Source organism: Myotis brandtii, unplaced genomic scaffold (genome assembly GCF_000412655.1).
Source record: "Myotis brandtii unplaced genomic scaffold, ASM41265v1 scaffold154, whole genome shotgun sequence".
Lineage (NCBI taxonomy): Eukaryota > Metazoa > Chordata > Mammalia > Chiroptera > Vespertilionidae > Myotis > Myotis brandtii.
This window is the reverse complement of record NW_005355584.1, coordinates 9,849,580-9,855,085: the sequence shown is the minus strand read 5'-3', so window position 1 is coordinate 9,855,085 and position 5,506 is coordinate 9,849,580. Positions and strand designations below refer to the sequence as shown.

At 41.0% G+C, this 5,506-nt stretch overlaps 1 protein-coding gene across 1 annotated transcript in view; it reads right to left on the bottom strand.

Annotated features, from left to right (window-relative positions):
- The window catches only part of ABHD3 (abhydrolase domain containing 3), a 51,071-nt gene that overhangs the window by 35,345 nt on the left and 10,220 nt on the right, over positions 1–5,506 (bottom strand). The window lies entirely within an intron of this gene.

Here is a 5,506-nt window from a genome sequence, read left to right as displayed (position 1 = left end):
CAGATGCCGCCGGCTCCGCCCCAGCTTCCTCCGAACCGCCCCCACCGCCAGCCACTCAGCAACCTTCCAGAGGCGTGGTGCAAGCCCCGCCACCCGGAGGGCTAACGGGGTTCCGCCTCCAGGTCGCAGTCAGACTGGGTGAACCCCAAGAGTGGGAAGAGCGCGGGCGCCGACTTCGGAGAGGGAAATGGGCCGGGCAGGATACCTGCCCCAGTGACCTTGAATGATTCCGAAAGGCGGTAGGTCTGGATGACTCCTTCCTGTAAACCACCAGTTTAAGGTGCCCCCTAGAAGTGTGCGTTGGATTCAAAGATTTGGGGAGTTACTGCCAAAGATATGTTAGGAGAATGCACTCACTATGTCGTGAAAAAATTCTACCCCCCCCCCCCCAAGGAAATTGTGTTGTCCCCCGAGACTATCAAAAGGGAAAAAAATTTCTATAAACATTCAACAGTGAGGACATTCAGACTTGATTCTCCCCCCCCCCCCCAGGAAATTGTGTTGTCCCCCCAGACTATCAAAAGGGAAAAAGTTTCTATAAACATTCAACCGTGAGGACATTCAGACTTGATTTTAAACCTTGCTGTGAATTCTTTAGTATGCCTTAAATGAGAAGTAGTTCCCGAAAGTAAATGAGGAGATCAAGAATACGAACTGGGATTTAAAAAAATCATAAAGCCTATTACTGGTTTATTAATGGTTGAACTTGAAGGAAATTCAAATTACCTAATATGCAGATAAGAAACCACTTATGAAGTAGGTTCTCCTAGGCTTATTTATGGCAACATGCTTAAAGCCAGGAGATACTTATAGACATCTAAAAGGTGTAGAAGATTTAACAATCTGTTTCTTATGAGCTCCTCCCCACCCCCATCCATCCCCACACCCCAGAGGTACCAAGAGTGGCGAGACAAACAGGCAAAAGGAAAAAAGTAAGGGCTGTATAGACTATGAAAAATTTCACAGGATTGTAAATTAATTATATAAATAGTGCTGGGGAAATGGGGTGGACCAGAAGGGAGCAATTTATTTTGCCTTGATTTGGTCATTGCAACTTGATGGTTCCCACGACCCAGAATAATTCAGTTACCTTCACTGAGCCTGTATTTTTTCAATCCATAGAATAATAATTTATACTTTATATGTACTAGCCTGACCCTGAATATAAGTGATTCTTTCACTCACTGGCTCTTGTACTCAAGCATACCCAGAAACACACATGCACATGGTGGTTGCCATACTTGACAATTTACATGTGACATTCTTTATAATGCCTGCCATAAATATATGTATATTTCAATTTGCTTAAATTTAAAGAGATAATATCAGCCTGGCCGGTGTGTCTCAGTGGTTGAGCATTGATCCATTAACCAAGAGGTCCTGGTTCGATTCCCGGTCAGGGCACATGCCCAGGTTGCAGGCTCCATCCCCAGTAGAGGAGGTGCAGGAGGCAGCCAATCGATGTCTCTCTCTCATTGATGTTTCTATCTCTCTATCCCTCTCCCTTCCCCTCTCTCTAAAATAAATTAAAAATATTTAGGCTTTGCGCAGTGGCAGTATCGTAGCTAATGAGGTTACGTCACACAAATTGTTGACAAAAGCTGTGACACATTTACTCTTTCCCTTGAGTACAGATAGGACCTGTGATTTAATTCTAACCAATATAGAATATTAAAAAGGTGATGGGTGTCACCACTCCTGGGATTACATTATATTATATGACTCTAGCTTAGCACACCAGAGCTAAAGGCTCTCCTGCCCACCTTGAGGAAGCAAACAGCCATATGAATTGCCCCTGGAAAGGGCCACAGAGGAGAACTAGTGGTAGCCTCTAGCTGACAACCAGCAAAAAATGGGGTCCTCAGACTCACAAAAGAATATATGCACCCCTATGTTTACTGCAGCATTATTTACAATAGCCAAGATCTGGAAACAACCCAATGGAATAATCACAAGGCGTGATTATTGCTAATTAAAAACTTTTAAAAAATATTTAAAAATAAAATGATAATATCATAAAAGAAACTATCATAGGCATCTTAAGCATCACAGTTTGTAGAAAGCTTGCTGACTGGGGAGCAAACAACTCTGAACTCATTCACCAAACTTAAGCAAATCATTTACTCTTTCCGAGCCTCAATTCCTTGTCTATCAAATAAATAGTTGAGATGAAAGATGTCCAAGTTCTTTCCTGTTAAAAGAACATTCATAATCTTTCTTAAGGCAAGAATTGTTACTTCCAATTTAGATGAGGAAATAAGAGTTCAGACTGTAATATGACCCCTAGTTATCTCTCCCTCAGTATCCAGGCCTTTGTGTAATCTCTTTCCCTTGAGTACAGATAGGACCTGTGATTTAATTCTAACCAATATAGAGTATTAAAAAGGTGATGGGTGTCACCACTCCTGGGATTACATTATATTATATGACTCTAGCTTAGCACACCAGAGCTAAAGGCTCTCCTGCCCACCTTGAGGAAGCAAACAGCCATATGAATTGCCCCTGGAAAGGGCCACAGAGGAGAACTAGTGGTAGCCTCTAGCTGACGACCAGCAAAAAATGGGGTCCTCAGACTCACAACTCAAGGAAATAAATTCTGCTGATACCTTGAATTAATTTAGAAACCAATTCTTCCCCAGTCAAGCCTCTAATAAAAACGCAGCCTGGCCAACATCTTGACTAGCCTAGTGTATCCAGAGTAGAGGACCCAGCTAAGCTGTGCCTGGACCCCTGACTCACAGAAACTGTTAGATAATAAACACTTGTTTTTTTGTTAATCTTTACGTGAGGATATTTTTCCATTGATTTTTTTTAGAGAGAGTGGAAGGGAGGAGGACAGAAAGAGAAAGAGAAAGAGAAAGAGAAAGAGAAAGAGAAAGAGAAAGAGAAAGAGAAAGAGAAAGAGAAAGAGAAAGAGAAAGAGAAAGAGAAAGAGAAAGAGAAAGAGAAAGAGAAAGAGAAAGAGAAAGAGAAAGAGAAAGAGAAAGAGAAAGAGAAAGAGAAAGAGAAAGAGAAAGAGAAAGAGAAAGAGAAAGAGAAAGAGAAAGAGAAAGAGAAAGAGAAAGAGAAAGAGAAAGAGAAAGAGAAAGAGAAAGAGAAAGAGAAAGAGAAAGAGAAAGAGAAAGAGAAAGAGAAAGAGAAAGAGAAAGAGAAAGAGAAAGAGAAAGAGAAAGAGAAAGAGAAAGAGAAAGAGAAAGAGAAGAATCTTTGTGACAGTCTAGATCAGTGGTTCTCAACCCTCTGTCCCTTTAAATACAGTTGCTCATGTTGTGGCCCAACCATAAAATTATTTTCGTTGCTACTTCATAACTGTAATGTTGCTACTGTTATGAATCGTAAATATCTGATATGCAGGATGGTCTTAGGCAACTCCTGTGAAAGGGTCGTTCGACTGCCAAAAGGGTCGCGACCCACAGGTTGAGAACCACTGGCCTAGATGGATCTGGAGATGATTGTGCTAAGTGAAACAAGCCAGTCAGGGAAAGACAAATGCCATCTGATCTCACTTATATGTAGAATCTAATGAACAAAATAAACTGATGAACAAAATAGAAACAGAGGGATGGATACATGGAACCAACTGACAGCTGTCAGAATGGAGGGATGTTGGGGGACTGGATGAAAGAAGGTAAAGGGATTAAGCAAAACATATTTTGGGGACACCCTGTATATAATACATACTATAGACACAGACAACAGTTTCATGATAGCCAGAGGGAAGAGGGGTTGGGGAGCAGGTGGAGGTGGGCAAAGGGGGCAAAATGGGGATTGAAAGAGATTTTGCTTGGGGCAGCATGCAGATCACGTTTTATAAGTTGTACACTTGAAACTTGTAACCCAATAAATTCATTTATAAAAAACAACAAAAAAGAACTAACACCTATATGTCTTAAACAATTTTTTAAAAATTCAAGAGGAAGGAAAACTCCCAAGCTTATTTTATGAGGTCAGCATTATACTAATTCCAAAACCAGATAGAGACACTATAAAGAAAGAAAATTATAGGTCAATATACTTGATGAACATAGATACTAAAATCTTCAATAAAATATTAGCAAACCGAATCCAGCAATTCATTAAAAAGATCATACACCATGATCAAGAGGGATTTACTTTTGGGGTGCAAGGTTGGTACAATATCTGTAAGTCAGTTAACACAATACACCACATAAACAAAAGAGGATAAAAATCATGATTAAACAAATAGATGCAGAAAAGCATCTGACAAAATCCAGCACTCATTTATGATAAAATTTCTAAGCAATGTGAGAGTAGAGGGAACATATCTTAGCAGAGTAAAGGCCATATGTGAAAAACCCACATCTATCATCATACTCACTGGAGAAAAAGTAAAAGCATTTTCCTCAAGATCAGGAACAAGACAGAGATGTCTGTAGCAATCAGACAACAAGAAGAAATAAAAGGCATCCAAATTGCAAAGGAAGAAATATGGTAAACTGTCATCTGGCCAGTGTGGCCCAGTGGTTGAGCATCGACCCAGGAACCTGGAGATCCGGGTTTGATCCCTGGTCAGGGCACATGACTGGGTTGCAGTCTTGATCCCTAAACGGGGGTGTTTCTCTCTCATCGGTGTTTCTTTCTTTCTACCCCTTTCCCTTCCTCTCTCCCTAAAAATTAATAAGAACATATTTAAGAAAAAGAAGTAAACTATCATTATTTGCAGATGACATGAACTGATAAATAAATTCACTAAAGTAGCAGGATACAAAATAAATATTCTGAACCCCCTGGCATTTTTATACACTGATAATGAACTGTTGAAAGACCCAAGTGCCCATCAATAGACAAAAAAAGTGGAGATATATATATATGCCTACCCATAACAAAAACACAAAATCTTACCATTTGCAACAGCCTGGGTGGACCCTAGAGGGTATTATGCTAAGTGTAATAAGTTAGTCAGACTGAGACAAATACCATATGATTTCACTTATACATAGAATCTAAAAAACAATATAAATGAACAAACAAAAAACAGAATCAGACTCATAAATACAGTTACAGACTGATGGTTGCCAGAAGGGAGGGGTTTTGAAGGACTGGGTGAAATAGGTGAAGGGATTGAGAAGTACAGATTGGTAGTTACAGAATCGTCATGGGATATAAAATACAGCGTAGGAAATAATCTATATAATAAAAGCCTAATATGCTAAGTGTCTGGTCATCCAGTCGGCCATTCAACCAATCAAAGTGTAATATGCTAATGATATGCTAAGGCCAATCAACTGCTCACTATGATGTGCACTGACCACCAGAGGGCAGACCTCCAACCAGTCGGTAGGTTAGCTTGCTGCTGGGGTCTGCCGATTGGGACTGAGCAAAACAGGCCAGACACGCCCTGGAGCCCTCCAGCGGTTCCTTCCTGGCTGGCCAACCTCCTGCGTCCCTCCCGCCTTGATCACATGCACCAGTGGGGTCCCTCAGCCTGGCCTGTGCCCTCTTGCAATCTGGGACCCCTCGGGGGATGTCGGAGAGCCAGTTTCGA